Below are 16,085 nucleotides of genomic sequence, written 5' to 3'. Positions count from 1 at the left end.
CCACCATAGCTCGAAGTCAGCAGGGAGCCAGGGTGGCTGCCAGGGGACAACTGGTGGCCACATTGCTTCAGCCTCATTTCCTCCGTGGGAGGATCCATGCTGGGACACACTTCCCCAGGTCCCCTGGGTGGCACCATATGGTGGCCCCTTAAATTGTAATCTCTGTTCTTAATGTTCATTTAATTCAAAATGTTTGAAATAAAGTGAGGGCTGGTAGCAGCCCTTCTGAGTGGCATTGGAATGGCAGTACAGGGGGACTCTGCTGCGTGCTCAGTGGTGTGAGAATCGCTGTGGTGGATGCTGAGCTGCCTCTGTTCATTTTGGAGGACAGGCTGGGGAGGATGGTGCCTTACTCCTATCTGTGCTGGTCACACAGCAGCCTCCAGGGCCCTGCTCTGACTTCTTCCTTATGGGAACCAGTCAATTAACTCCCAGTGAGAGCACACAAGTGGATGAACATACTCAGATGTCAATGACAAGGGACCAGATCCTGGGACTGGGCTGAAGAAATTAAGTTATCTGTTAGAAAGTCTATTTTCCCAGCCCGCCGCTTATAGAAGGAGTCAGAGCTCTTCAGTTCTTGGTCTCAAGGTTGTTTATTGTTCTTTATCTATAAAATTTTTTCTCCTGTCCAGCTGAGGTCCATTCAGCAAGACAGTCCAGGCACTCTGCCTGCCCCTGGGGTGGTGTTATATCTTTATACTAAAAACTACATATACAATGTTTACAATTACTTTCCAATACCTATCACCTATGTTAGACAGTGAGCTTCTACTCTAAACCAGTCAAAAAGTGCCAACATCACAGCAGAAGATGGAGGCCATGAAGAAGAAGGAGAAAGGCTGGACATGCCCAGATCCCTCCATCTTGCCACCTGAACCTCCATTCTAAAATACCCCAACATCTACTTTTTCACCCCATGATAAATTCACTATTACTTATTCTACTTAACTGTTGTGGCCTGAAGATCTTCATCTAAGGTTGGTAATTTGCTCCACGGGTCATAATCAAAACCTTTTGGGCTCTGTGCCAGGGTCTCTGATCCCCCTGGCAGGGGTCTTGGCTGCTCAGGACAGACAGAGGGATGTCCTGGGTTCCGACAGTTATCAAATAGAACAGAAGTAGTCTTAGTTCCTTTTTCATATTTAAAATCTAAACCACCAGCTTCACTCCAGATGCATCCTCCCATTCTAAATACTAATAAATACACTATACTCTGTTTTAAACTCATCAGCAGGAACAATTTTTTCTCTCATTATTCTTTGTTTTGCGTTTCCATTTATTTATCTTCTCCCATTTTTCCTCCTGTACTCCCACTCTCATTCTATTTTCTTATCCAAGCATTTTTAATCAGTATTCCTCTCTTCCTTTTCTCAGGTCCACATTGCTCCTCTGCATTTCTCACTGAAAATGTCTCTATTTTCATCTATGTCTCCCATCCCTTCTGACTACTTCCCATTCAGTTCTAGTAGTTTCAGCTTGAGACAGCAACATAGATGGGGGAATTAGAAACTTAATTGTACTGTCAAAATCCTTCAGATGATTTGTTTTCTTTGGAGTCACTGGAGCTTGGAAGAGAGGCAGTTTTCTAGGATCTTCCAGATGTTTTGCTTCTAGTAGGGATAGCAAATGGATTAAGAAATTGTATTTTCTGTTCTTCATTCTGATTGCTTTTCAGCATTATTATTTGGGAAACACCAATATCTTGAAGGAGAAGGATAATAATGAAGTTATAATGTAATTTTTCATGCTTGAATTTTTTATCCTTTTATGCCTCTGTGCTTCTCATTATGTTAACTGTCTTGGGTTTTTAGTCCCAGGAACAATTAGAATTACAACATACAGACATGCTGTAGAAAAGGTTCTACCCATTTACATACTAAAGTCCATGGAAAAGAGATGCTACTTTACTCTTCTGTGTAAGCTCAGCTACTGTAGAGTTATTTGAATGTAACATTGATCAGCTTGTAAACTGAGAGCAAAAGAAATCAGACATATTTTCTGTTGTTGCTGGATCTCACTGAATAGTTATGTTTGAGGCTCAGTTCAGTCCTTCTGGATGTTGATATTTTCATATATGTCTTTCAGGTATATACAAATGTATAGTTTTATTCAAAATTGAGATCTTAGGCTTTGTATCTAGAAGGTTCAGGCAAATGCTTAAAACAAACATTTGTGAAACCCAAAGTCATGGAAAGCTTTGTAAAGAAACCAACTGTTTCTACTTAATCTTTTTTACACAGGCATCCTTCTTCTGCTGTGTTGTATTTCCCAGCACCTTAGAGATAACATTTCTGTTGATAAAGCTCTATGTAACACCCTCCTTTTCACAGTGCCAGAATATTTTTGAACACTCCCTTATGAGCCACCATAGTGCAAATTCCTTCCTGCAGGATTTTTGTCAGCTCCATTGCTCACTGCCTGCCTTTTCTTTGCTGGGTTCTGCTCTCTGCTGCTAGCTGTAAACCACTGATTTACATCCTGGCTTTCAGACCACAATTTTACAAATAACTGAGTTCTGGTCCTCTGCCCCTTGTGGTTTGTGTCTCTCCAGAACTAAAAGGGAGATTCTGTGCTTCCGTATTTCTCCTAAAAATACAATTGAATAGAACAGGCACAATTTTTCAGAATGGTGTTACCAGCATTATCATAGATTTGATTATGCCCTTGTTGGTGTTTTAGAGGGTGGAATGAGAGCTGTGTGCAGAAGTGCCGTGTGGCGGCAGTGTAGCCCAGGCATGGAAGTGCATCCGTGCTTTTCTCCTGGGGTGGAAGCGCCTGTGCACTTTCCCCTGCAGTCAGTAGCAAACCATTTCAGCAGGGGGCCACTGGAGCTTGCCTCGTTACTTGGAAAAGTTATGTTAGGATAACATTAAGGGAACAAACTGAAAATAAACTGGTTACTCCAGAATGGGTGTGACCACTTGGTATTGCTTCTCCAGTTGTGTCTGTGGTGTTTATTTCCTTTCCCTGAGCACAAGGAAGGGGATGTCTCAGTACCTGATCTGTTGCTATTGCCTTCAGTACCCTTGCTCCCTCAGGGGCAGGAATGCCTAGTTTAGATTTGTCCTTTCATAATTTCAATGTTTATCTGATTTGAATGAAGCTCATACATCTGAGTGCAATCAAATCTACACCACCCTCCTCCCTGCACCAGAGAAACACAGCAGCCCTGGTTGCAGAGTTTTTTTTTAACCTCTGCAAAATCCAAGCCAGTGCTAAGGTGTACAGAAAGGGTCTTGTACCACAAGACTCCCACCCTGAGGGATGTGTCATGGCCATTCTATACCAAACTCTTACAATATAAAGCCATTTTGCACTAAGCTGCATTGATCCTGACAGCCCTTAGCGGATTGTGATTCACCCCTGCCTTCCTCTAGTTTGGGATGACATGATGCTGCTTGCTTTAGCATGTGTGCATCTGGATCCATGTGCAGAAACCCTGCAAATAATTATAGGAGAGAACACTTATGAAAGCAGATCAATCAAATTACAGAATCGAGGACATTCTTTAATTTGGCTTCCTGAGCTTTGATAATAAAATATTTTCTTACCCCTTTGTGGAAGACTGTGGATTAAGACTTATCTCTCTAATCTCACACTTTCAGAAATTCTTTTCTTCCATGTGATTAAGGGTGTTCAAAATTATCTTTAATTATGCAACTAAGACTGCTCTAAATGCATTCAAATAGAATGGGGAATAGAATTTTTTTAAAAAAACCAACCTTCAGAGAGTGAAGAGTTGTCCCCTCAGCCTGACAGCCTTCCATCCAGGTTTTTTCTTTTCTTGAGGAAAGTGGAAAAATGTTTAAATATAAATATTTGTTAAGGAAACAGCAGCAGCAACCAGCAGGACTTTCCAGGGATCTTTCCAGGCAACATAAGCAGTAGGGCCATCATAATTTTAAAAAATAAAATAAAATAATTTTAAAAATCAATCAAGTCTGTTTTCTGTTTGAGGCAAACCCCAGCTTTGCCCGTGGTTCTGGCTGACCCTGCCCAGAGATGATTTTTATTCCAGCTGTCTATCTCCTTGATGTGTTTATCTTGCCTGCAAAACCTGGGAGTCTTTACTCTGGGCCAAGGTGTGCTGCGAACATAGAGGTGCTTGCAAAAATATTTGCAGAAGAGTAATTCACTGTAAAGCCACAGGAGAGGGAAGAAGAGAGGAATGTCTCTCCAGAAAGCAGCTGGGGGAGGCTAGGAAGGATGTTCTGTGTAATCTACCATCTTGATGAGAACAAGATTTAGCATCCTGGTTTTCAGATCACTGATCTTCTCCAGACTCAATCAAAATCAATCAGAAGTTTTCTATTGCTTCTGTATGTTTACAGTCAACCCCACTGTTTATTAGCTTTCAAATATATCAATATATGAATATTTGCAGTCAAAAATACAAGCCTATAATACTTAGAAAGAAAACAGAAAAATCATTAAAATATCTGAAGATTGTGTATCCTATGTTCAGAATTTGGAAACATGATTAACTTCAGCTGCATTTAAACAATGAGTAAGCGTGAGGGAAAGTTCATGTTTGGAACTATTTTTAAGTGTTCATTAATTTTAGTCTCTGCCAAATAAGGCAGAATTTATTTACTTTTGTCTGACTAACTTCAACTGCTTTAGAGTCCCATGAACTTCATACAACAATTATGACTTGGATCTTTTTACTCTGTGATACCACCTCCCTTTGCTCTCTTTTAATCATCTCTCTCCTGTTTCATATGACAAGCAGTGTTCTCCCAATCCCTCACCAGCTAGAATCCAGTATTCTCTAGATGATGCTATATAATGCAATTAACAGCAAATTTTCTTTTCCATTACAAACCTCAAGAGTCAAAACTCAAGTTCTGTTTTTTTGGGATGTTTCCTTTTGTTTTTGTAGGTGGCTATTTTTTTTTTTGATCTTCAAACAAAGCTGATACATCAAGTCAACTATTTCAATGTATATATTAGGCAATTAAAGCAAACCAGTAAAATTCTGCCTGCCCATTTACCTGAAGCAAGTACATTTTGCTGAGGAAAGGCACGGTGTAAGTTGGATGTAATGGGTACAGATAAGGAAAATTCATGTGCTAAATTTTTATACTGCCATTTAACAGTAATTTTCAGCAAGATTCATAGCAATTTGTTTTAGTTTCCTGTGAAGTGTGTTCTCTTTTTGCATTAATTTTTCATTTTTTCAGTAGACACCCAGACTGAGTACCTGGCTTCCACAAAGGCTTGAATAGACATTTTTAAGATTGCAGGATGGCTGGATAGATTTTACTTGTTTTTTATATATAACTTATATGGATTTTTCTTCTTCAGAATTTAACTCCTAAAGGATTTTAAGCCATTCTAATTGCAACATATAGTGAGCTATTAAGATATCCAGCTTGATCAATGCTTTAAAGAACCTGAAGATCTATGCTGGAAAAAAGAATTAGGGAAGCCCATTTCAGAACCATTATGACTGCACATCAATTTCCAGTACTAATATTTATCCAGAGAGAATTTTAAGAGGGAAACTCAGTGATGGTAGTCATGGGACTTGTGAGGAGTAGACAGCCATGAAACCAAGGGATGCACAATATTAGAATCTTATTTTTACCTTTTTTCACTTGGACAGCAGAAGAAAAGGCCTGGAAAGATGGACAAACAGAATTTGTGAGAGAACATTTCTCAATGGCTGGAAAAGTGTTTGAGACAAGTGACCCAGCTGGCTGACCCAAAGTGGTATGAATGTTGTAGATTTCCAGAGTGGATTTTTTTATAGCTCTTCTAGGAGAAGTTTAGTGGAAGGAACACATCAGAAAATAGAAGCAAATGAAATTTGAGCCAGTGTGAGTTTTCCTGTTATTTTTCCAAACTTTTTTGAACACGTACATTCAGTCAGCTAAAGAACTCCCTCATTTGCCCTGCACATTTCTTTCCACTTCTTCCACAGCAGAGGAAAGGCCAGAGTTTGAAATATAAAATGGTGGTGCTTCAGGCAGCTGAATTCAACTGATTTTCTTTCTGTTTTACTTTAATATGGTGCTGATTTTAGTAACTAGATTATGCACTCAGCCTACCCATAACTGAAATATTTATAAAGTCTTATGTAGTCTGAAGCCTTTTGTTAGCTATATGTTAAAGAATGTTCAAGAGCATAAATGGAAAGAAATGGAATAAAAAACTTAACAAATTGCTTCTGGATTGACTTTTCCTGAACAGTAGATAGGAATAACTTCTTCATTTCTCCCAGTACATGTAGTTTGGACTCAGCCATGCTTCTGTTGCAGGTTGCCCATGCCAGCAAAAGATGTATCACTAGGAAGACCAAAAAAATTTCAGGGAACAGTATGCCTTGGGACAAATGAAATGTTTGACATTAAAGGTAGCATCTTGCCCTTATAGGAGTAATGAATTTTCTTGTTAATATATTAGAATTAATGTAAGTCCCACAATGACACTGAAATAAGCACTTGAGCTGTTTTTACTGAGCACTTGAGCTATTGTAGTATTTTATTTTTAAGAACTGATTATATTTTTAAAAAAAATAAAATATTGGCCCCATGAAAACTGGAACGACAATGTCACCTTCTGAGGCTCACTGACACTTAGATCAGGCCTTCTTAACAGTACAGATGGACAGATGCCACTTTTGGGCACATCTGTGTCCATTTGTGCTGCTCTCTCAATTCAGATGGAATTATTGCTGATCAAAGAAAGGGCCCAAGCATTTGCAACCACAGTAGAAGAAGTTTGAACCATCAGAGGCTGAGTACAATCATCCCACAGGCTGCCAGCTGCTTTCTCTGATCTGGACTGTTACTCTGGTACTATTTCTTACCAGACCTCATTTCTGCAAGGCTGTTATTCCTTCCATAGCTGGAAAACTGCTGTAACTGAGTGGAAGAGGAAAGATTCTTGTTAACCAGACTATCATTCAGCATTAGGAAAGTTGCAGTTAGTTGTAACCCTCTGTAGTACCAGATCACCAATATTAGAATATAACGAATCTCAAGGACCTCAACATGAGAGTTTCTGACAATATTTATATGCAGGCCCTTGTTACAAGGACATTAATTCTAAAAACAATCCTCTTGTTGCATGCAAAAGCTGCATTGTTATCTGTGGGATGTTTGTATGCAAAAAAAAAAAGCTGTGGATCTGTCAGCTTGCCCTGAAGTCTTCTTGAAAAATATCTAGGCAGCCAGTTGATTAGGTTCTTAATGAATTTGAACATTTAATGTTGTCAAACTGAAATTTGACAGAATTAAAAGCAATTTTAAAAGTGACCATGCATGTCTTGGAAAGCCATAATCAGGTAGTAACATTGGTGCAAACAGCCCCATTGCAATTACGGCCATAATGATGCTGATTTGACCTGTTCTAGGAGAAATGAGTACCTGGGGAAGTAAAAGCAGCATAACCAAATCCACATATTTCAGAGAGTGGGGAGAAACTCAGATCTTAATGAAAACTGATTTTTTTAGATGTTCTTTCTTTTAGTGGTGTCACATCTGTCAAATTTCATTCAGGGGAATGCTTTTGGACATTTGCTGGTGGGAATAAGTGTTTTGAAATTTTATGCAGGTAATGCTGGCATGTCTTGATTTATATTGTTCCTTCAAATGGAGATGCATTAAGAATAATTTAGAAAATCCATATTTTGAATAGATTTTTAAAAAAAGATCTTCTGTCATGGAAAAGCAGCATCATGCAGAGATGCTGAGCTAGAGTTATATCGAGTTGTCTACACTCCAGAAGAAATTCAGATGTGATAAAATGGTTCTCTGCCTTGCTTGTTTGAGTTAGCCTAGGCATTTTTGCATAGCAGCTGTGCTTTATTTGTCTGTACAAGTGTGTGCACATAAAATGGTTCACAAACAGTATAAACCTCCCTCTAACAAATTAAGTTTGAAGGTGTCATTATGTTATTAATTAAATAATGATGACTTTCCAACTTTTGTAAACAAATTTTCTCAAAGAAGTATCCAATGCAGACAAAAACAGAAAAAGGAAGGAAGAACAGGGTTCCATCCAGACAGAGCAGAAAGTAAGAGCAAAGGCACAGGGAGAACAGGTTTCTATTACATGTTAGTCCTGCAAAACAGAAAGGATGCCAGTGTTAGAAACACCTACAAAATATTCCTCAAGAGAAACATGCACAGGAGATGCTGCACTGCCAGACAGCAGCGTACAGTGCATGAAATCAGAGAACAACTCCAAGGACAAAAGGTTAACAGTGATGATATGTTTTTTCTTGGGGGTCATTCTGTGACCACAGCCATCCACTGTGGACAGTAAAAGCCTGTGATGAGCAGAAGCTCATCCTAGAATGAATATTTAAATGGGAGTGAAACATAAAATAAATTCAAAATAACTTACAGACAATAATTTAAGAATAGGAACAAAAGGCATGCAAATGAGAAATCAGAATAATAAGGTCAAATGAAAGGATTCAGAGGTTTACCTGAAAAATGGGGAGGGTCATCTTTCATAGTTTCCTTTATAATAGGTGAGACACACAAGTGAGTCATATTGTCTGAACTCATTAGTTAGATTTCACAGCCACTGAAGAGAGGTAAACAATCCTACAGAATTATAACTAGTAAAATAAATGGACCTATGGACTGTCTTTGAATATGTACTTATTCTGAAACAGTCACATGTAGGTGAGAAGAATCACATGTAAGAATGATCATGACAGACAAGAAAGGCAGGTGTTAAATGTTAGTTTGTACTATGTAGAACAAAACCAGCAAATATTAGAGAGACCTTCTCAACCACAAAAACAAATATCTTCAAAGCAATGCATGCCTGTGATGCATCTAGGATTACATGCAAGTTCAGAGCAAAGAAAGTTTAGTTGGGGGGAATCACAGAATTATGGAATGGTTTGGGTTTAAAGGGACCTTCAAGTTCATCTAGTTCCAAATCCTTGCCATGGGCAGGGAGCCTTCCAGTAGACCAGGTTGCTCAAAGTCCATCCAACCTGGCCTTGAACACTTTCAAGGATGTAGCATTCCTTCACCATTTCTTTGGGCAACCTGTCCCAGTGCTTCCCCACCCTCAGTTCATTGGTGCATTTGAACCCATCAGAGTATCAGAGTATATTACATTTTTTGCTGTCAATTTCTTTTTCATTTAAGGAGAAACAGAAGCAGAAAACAAATCCACAAATTTGGTGATACTGATCTTTAACCTCTTCTGACGGTTCCTGAAATCTCATTTTCATTTCCTTTTCCATAGCTCCTATCAAACAAGCAAAACCCACTATAACTTTTCAACTGCACTCCAAATGGATTGAAGAGATTATTTTTCTTTGGTGTGGCCAGTGCTGAAATAATGCAGATACCTCCAGTGGATTTTTTGAAATGCATACTAAAAAGGAGGGGAATTTTGCCATCTCTTCCTGCTCTGACCCTGCCAAATGCTACACAGGCTGAAATTTGCACAGGAGTTTGATTTAGTTTTTAGAAATCTTGTTTATTCTTTATTATAATTAAAATAACTATAATATGGAAATCTTGTTCATTCTTTATTATAATTAAAAATATTACTGCAACTTTCCTCCATATCCAACCCATAATGGAAAATAGATCTATGGAAGGCTGACCTAAGGTAATCTTGGTTCCCTGTACTTATGTGCACTGTTTTTGAAACAGTCTCTTTTCCATGTAGCCCAGGGCAAGAGTCTATATTTATCTCCAACTTGTTGCTTTTATTTTGCACTTTGCAGTAGAGATATTCTTGAAGTACATTTTACAACCCGTAGGTTTCCCTCTCCAAAATAAATACATTGGATCACAGTTATTCTGGTAACTCTCCTGTTTGGAATCTGGATCTGACTCCTTAGGCTTGTACTTTGTGAAATAAAGTAATTCCAACCACAGAGGGCCAGTAAGCAAGAGAGCAGGATATGTCTGGTTCATGACTTTCCAATTTGATGAAGCTATGCTACCAGCATTTTTTTAACTGAGGATTAAAAATGACATAAAAATCTTGATGTTTCCAGCCTCTAGTAGATAAGAAGTATAAAAGAAATCAGAGCAAAGTTTTCTATTTGCCAGTCAAACTGGGTTCAATGCTGCAAATACTTTTGCAGTAGTTAAGCTTTACATGCAGCAAAGCAGACCCCATTACAGGCCTGGTCATTTTAGCAAAACCAAGTATAAGTCTGGTGAGTGCACAGTGGCAGAGAAGGAGAGAGGCAGGATGAAAGGAAATCCTAAATTGGTTCAGTCCCCTTCAGTGTGTAATTTACAAATTGGGTTGGAGGGAACTTTTCATATGTCATATGGTCTAATTTGCAACAGGATTAATTTCTTCAACACCTTTAAGAAATTCTGTTCGTTCTACATGTGTGGATTGGCACAAGGTAACTTTCTTTAAGGAACTCCTGGCATTTGGTGTTCTTACCTGAAAAAATAAGTTGTGTACAATTGGAGAGCTCCCATCTAGTTATGATACAGTGTTTACTTTCTGATACACAGAAGAGCCAGTTGTCCTTTTGAACAGGGAACATCCTGCCTTTTGTAAGAGAAAATTCAGAAACTGGTACAGAATGGACTCAAGCATCATCTTGGATGACTGAGCAGAACTGTGGGAGTATCTGGTATTAAGTAGCTTGTCCAGACAAAGCTTTGAATCCAGATTTTGAAACCACTTCCTAGAAGCGAAGAAATGTGCAAAGCTAATGTCAAGTCTTGGAACTACTGTTAATGTATTAGAAAATTGTGTTAGTGTTAGAAGATTGTTACTCTTGCAAATTTCATACTTTGGGGAGTGACCTTGAAGTCTTGAGTGAGGTTTCATTCATTAAAGTGGAAATACAGGTAAGTATTATGAAATACTTACAATAATTCATGCTTGTATAAAATGGGAAGTAGTGTGAAGAATCAGGAAAATGATTTTATCTTTGTTTATAGTGTAGATACTGGAGTACTGTGTACTGTTCTGAAACTCTTTTGTAGAAAGTGAAAACACAAGTATCTCAAAATGGTTACAATAAAGTCATAAAGACTACAACCTTTTTATATACACAAAATAAGCTTTTCATACATAAAATATCATCTTTGATACTTTCACCCCAAGAAATCTCACCAAAAAAAACATTGACAAGAACAATGGCCAGAAAATTTGAGCTACAAGAAAAATATCACATAGGCTTAATAGTGATAATGATTCCCAAAATTACCAAGAGAAGTAGGGGGCTCTTTGTCTTTTAACTGAAATTGTCTGAAGTGATTCCAGAGCTGAGCACAAGTTGTTAAACTCCATATATGAATTGCTGGATACTGTTCCCCAGGTGACATTATGCAGGAAACTAGGCTGGTGGTGTAATAATTTTACTAATCTATGAATCTACAAGATTTTACCAGCCTAACTCTGCTGTTCCTGTGTGCCTCCATGCAGATTTCAATACCATTATTAATATTTATCAAAGTGACAGGAATAAATTACAAAATATTTTCTACTCTTTAGCATTATGTATTGTCTGTTGTAAGAGAGAAGGCAAAGTGATCACTGCATTTCATGTTCTGAGCAAGTGTTCTACTTGTGAGTGTTGATGAATCATAGTTTGTTAGGGTGGCCCCTGTAAGTCTGCTTGAAAATATTAATGAGATTTCTGTGGTGGCAATTGACCCATTAGAAATAGGATAAAAATAAGCTTCACAGCTGTCAAGATTCTCATTTGTATGTGAAAATATATTTGGGGAGAAGGGAGGGCACCAGAAAATAAGATCAAGCAGTTACTTCAAACTGAGAACAAAAATATATCCTGACCAATTTATTTCTAACTCTGATATCTCACATAAACCTTTAGTAAGCCTCACTGTTAAAGGAACAAATGTATTTTGGCATTTGGGTTTATTATAAGGAAGTTACAGCTTAATTTTAAGACATCTATAATAAATGTTTTTAAGGAAACATTGAAAGAAAGTAACATTAAATCATATTACAGAAAGGAATTCCAAAAAGAAAGATTTACTAAATTGCTGATAATGAATGTGTTGTATTTACTAGGACAAATGTGACAGGTTACATTTGGGTTACCAGCCTGTGGGTGGAGTTCTAGAAAAATGTTTTTTAAAGCAGATGACATAATAGCTATGACATAAAGTGAGCTCTCATTCTGTTCTCAGGGAAAAAATGCCCAAAGCAGCTTTGACTGCACAGAGAATTACACTAGTGAAAAAAGAATCCACTCTTAGGTTTTCTCTTGTTGCTGATTTATGAACCTGGACAATGCATTATTGCTTTAAAACAAAAATCTAAAATTCATGCAACTCTCTTCACAGACTGGTAACCTCAAATGCATCTTATTAAATGTGCTGGTTTAATAATTTACTTAATTTTAATCATTACTGTGCTTTGCTGTTTGGAATATAATTTGAATTTAATTTTCATCGAATTTGCCTTTATAATTAATGATTTGACACATAGTTCTCCCCTGAAAAATCACATGACAAAATATATTTGATTCTTTATTAATCAAAGTCTACTGTTTTTCATACAACATGAACAGAAGCAGCTTATCCAGTGAAAAGTTTTGGCAGCAGTAAAATTCTCAGTGCAATCAGAATTTCTCTGCTGCTGGTTTTATATTGGCTGAAGGAGATGCACTTCACACAGTAGGTATTATTCCATTATACATATCAGTGAATTTCAACGTTTTATGAGTTGTTGACCTTCAATAATTTTCCAAGGGAAAGACAGATCCTGGGATAGTGAATTGAAATTATAATGCCAGTAGTGTTGTGTTTTATAGTCCCACTAGAAAGATCTGTCAGAAGCAGTCAGCAAATCCCCAGGGGTCTGTGGGACACAGTTGGAAATCACCACACCAAAGGAAATATTTGCCAGCCTCCACTGTGAGTGATAGGGATCTGTGTCTGTGTGTCCTGCAGGGCACTATACAGCTCAGCTTCAGCTCCCTGCTCCCCATTGCTGCAGTCACACTGAAAGAGCAGGATTCCCAATCCACCACAAAGCATAACTAAAGTACTTATAATTAGAAATACATGGAAGACAGAAAAAATCCGTTTTCAGACAGTGCCTTATTCCCAGTCTGAGCACAGCACACCATTTTAGAGCCCATGTCCAGAGCAGTGTGCTTTCTCTCCAGTGCTTTCTCTCCAGTGCAGGCATTGACTCATGGTAAGGAATGTATTCCATTACAGCTTTGCTGGCTTGCACTGTAACTTCATGGAGAACCAGTTAGTTGCTGTGGTGACAGAAGCCAACAAACAGAAAAAAAATCATGAACTCTTTCAGAACAGCTTACTGACAGCATCCATGCTTAAAAGTGTAAAACTTCCTTGTTTTGCACTCATTTAAAAAAAGATTTAAAGTGTAATATCGTCCTAAGGCCATTTATGTTTCCTCCTCTGATATTAATTTTTTGAAGCTATAGAGACTGTAATCTGTAGCCATTCTTTCAAGAAAATCTGGAGTTTATCTCCCTAATAACAAGCTGATCCACAGCTAAACTTGGTAAAATCCCAGTGTCTTTTGGAGAGATATGTGAAGACAGAATCTGAGCTTTTTGGGGTGGATAATATTCATCTAGTGCTGAAATTTGTACAATACTTTCATTACCTGAAATTTACTATAATACCCAATGGGGATGTTTGAAAAATAATGTAGGATAAATATAGCATTGCAATATGTTCAGAGAGACATAAACTCACTGAAAATTCACAAAAAAATGAAAGTCATAACTATCTCTATTATTGCTCTAATATTTGATTTTATTAACAGTTTCAAGCAAGGCATAGTATGGGATGCTGTCTATGAAAAGTGCAGATTTATTATTTCAAAGAGTAAAAAATATTTTACAAGTCCATTATTCAGTTTTGACCTTGGTAATATTTAGATTTGCAAATACCATCCAGTGACAATGAGATGGGTATAAAGTTACTGCAAGGATGCTGAGTTGTTACATGCTCTGTGTCAAAGGAAATGGAGCTTGGGGCACAAGGTGATTTAGGGCTCTTATAGAAAAGGAGGAGTTTGTGTATCAGGAGGAGATTATTGTGTTCTCTTCCCTCAGATTACCTTGTTTAGTTTGAGGAATGAAGAACCAAGGGAAAGATCTCACTAGAGGTGAGTTTGGCCTTTTTGTTCAATCCACTCACCAACTTCAGGGACTGCTAAAATCTGGGAATGTGGTTTTGCCCATTGCACTGTGGCAGAACAGAGTTTCTCTTCTTCTCCTAATGTGTTTTGGTTTAGAAAAGTGTTGTAGTTAAAGCTGTTCATGAAAAATTCTTTCTGGCTGTGGCACTCTCAGATCTCCTGGAAGCGTCAGGACAACTCAAGCAGGTTTCCAGCTAAACTACAGAACCACAGCACAGCCCTGGCTAAAAAGGATCTTGAAAGATCATCTGGCCCAGTCTTCCATGGGAGAGGGAGCCTGGATGATGTTATCTCGCACCCTGTCCAATTGCATGTTAAAACCCTCCATTTATGGGTACTTCATCTTGTCCCTGGGGAGGCTGTCCCAGTGGTTGATAGTTCTCACCATAAAAAGTTGGGTTTTTTCTTAATTGAAGAAGGAACCTGTGCTGGAACAACTTGTGTGTCCCACCCCTTCCCCCCAAGCCCATCTTCTCCATGTATCTCCTTGTGAAGTGAGAGGCACTGTCCTGTTTCCAACAGGAAAATGTTCAGCCTCAAGTGGTGCAATTCCCTTTTTTCATCAACCCAGTACTGAAGCATTCAGAGAGGCTCTTTGGTTCCTGCCTCCCTGCAGGAGCACCTGTGGAGGGAGTGACCCCACCAGAGCAGCCAGCAAGGTGTGGTCACCTCTGAATGTCCTGCCATGTCACTGCCAGCCCCACAGAGATGGCAGAGGGCTCCTCCTGTGCCACTCTGCTCCATCTGCAAGGATATCTGGGATTAGTGGGCCACCTGAGCTCAGACAGAGGTGGGACAGAACACAAAAATGGGAATGTGGGGTACCTTTATGCAGGTACTCACTGAGAGTTAGTGGGTGCCTGGGCTCCGTCACCTGAGAGCAGAGTGGCTGTTAGCATGTGGGCACTTTTATGGCTGTGCATTGATCTGGCACTATTCATCCATGTTGTTATTCTCATTCATTGCCATTTTAATGGCCTAACTGTCAGATCCATCTGCCATGAAAAACTGTGCATGTAAAAATCAATGTGGAAAAAGCAGACTTGCTGTCGTATGAGTTGGGGAATTTGGCTCAGAAGTGATATGTGTGCCTGCAAGGATGTATATTTTTATGCATTTGTATGCATGTGTGTGTCTGTGTATTTCATTAATGATGCTGTATTATTGCTATAGTTAGGTAATTCTCAGCCCATTACTTTTATTGCTAAATTTGTTAGTTTGCCACTTATCCTCAAGGGACTATATTGACATTGGCAGGATAAGCCTAAGGGCTGTTGTGATGTCTAGACAAAAGGAATTAAAGACAGCAGAAATACTTACTCAATATTTTCCTTCTGTGGGAAGTTTCTGTCTCACTCTTAGAAGCCTTCTAATGTAACTTTATTAACAGTTTAATATAATAACAAATGTGTGCTGTAATGGAATAAGTGTAAGCATTTTACATGTATTTACAGTTGGCTGGGCAAACTCTCCCTGCCTAGCATCAAAGCCAATTTTAATATTGTGGATTTGAAATTAAACTAGGAATGTTAAGTCTCTAGGAATTTTCACTGCAAATGAAAAACAATCCCATCAGTTAGACCGGTACTATGAAAATCCTACACTATTTTGAAGGGAAGAGAAGGTAAACCCACTCTTTGAAAAGCAGAAAAATAACAAAGCAAAAACTTGGATTATCTCTGTGTGAGCAACATAATCCAGAGAAGATCCAGGGATGCATAAATTCTAGGTCAGAGAACAACCATTATAGTAAAAGTCCTGTCTGGGTTCCTACCAAACCACCAGACAAAACATCCTGCTGCATCACTCCCATCAAATCTACTGCAACAAGAGAATTAATGGGAGGAGTGCTGACAGCTCTCTTCTCAGACTTGTGTCTTGATTTTTTTTTCTCCCACATCTTTAAAGTTATTTACATGAAGGTGTCTTCTGTGAAGAGGATCTGAGATTTGTGAAGCAAATCTGGTTAA

The sequence above is a fragment of the Molothrus aeneus genome, chromosome 2 (assembly GCF_037042795.1).
Source record: "Molothrus aeneus isolate 106 chromosome 2, BPBGC_Maene_1.0, whole genome shotgun sequence".
Lineage (NCBI taxonomy): Eukaryota > Metazoa > Chordata > Aves > Passeriformes > Icteridae > Molothrus > Molothrus aeneus.
The sequence above is the reverse complement of the archived record's forward strand: the minus strand, read 5'-3'. Positions refer to the sequence as shown.